Raw genomic sequence first — 315 nt, 5'->3', positions numbered from 1 at the left:
CCTATACTACCATCTAGACTAGAGTAAAACAAAAACTATACTTTATACAACAAGACTACACCATCACACAGGCACTGCAGCCATGTTATGTACAGAGAGAAGAACCACACTACTAATACCTGTTACACTAAGACCCACACATATTGTACATATATTTTTCCTTGTGATATCAGTAAGCTTTTGCAATTTACAAGTTTTGTGTTATTAGCACAATATCAAACTGTGTCAATTTGTTTTTTGCTTTTCAAAAACAAAAAGAAGTATATGTATATGTGCTTATAGAATGGTACGTATTGTTTTTACTCTAACCACAGT

The 315-nt window shown here is 32.4% G+C and overlaps 1 protein-coding gene across 1 annotated transcript in view; it reads right to left on the bottom strand.

Moving 5' to 3' along the window:
- LOC119586826 (microtubule-associated serine/threonine-protein kinase 3-like) overlaps positions 1 to 315 on the bottom strand; it is a gene marked incomplete at its 5' end in the record, with an annotated part of 55,250 nt that overhangs the window by 1,969 nt on the left and 52,966 nt on the right.

This window comes from Penaeus monodon, chromosome 22 (assembly GCF_015228065.2).
Source record: "Penaeus monodon isolate SGIC_2016 chromosome 22, NSTDA_Pmon_1, whole genome shotgun sequence".
Taxonomy (NCBI): Eukaryota; Metazoa; Arthropoda; class Malacostraca; order Decapoda; family Penaeidae; genus Penaeus; species Penaeus monodon.
This window is presented reverse-complemented; position numbering and strand designations above follow the sequence as displayed.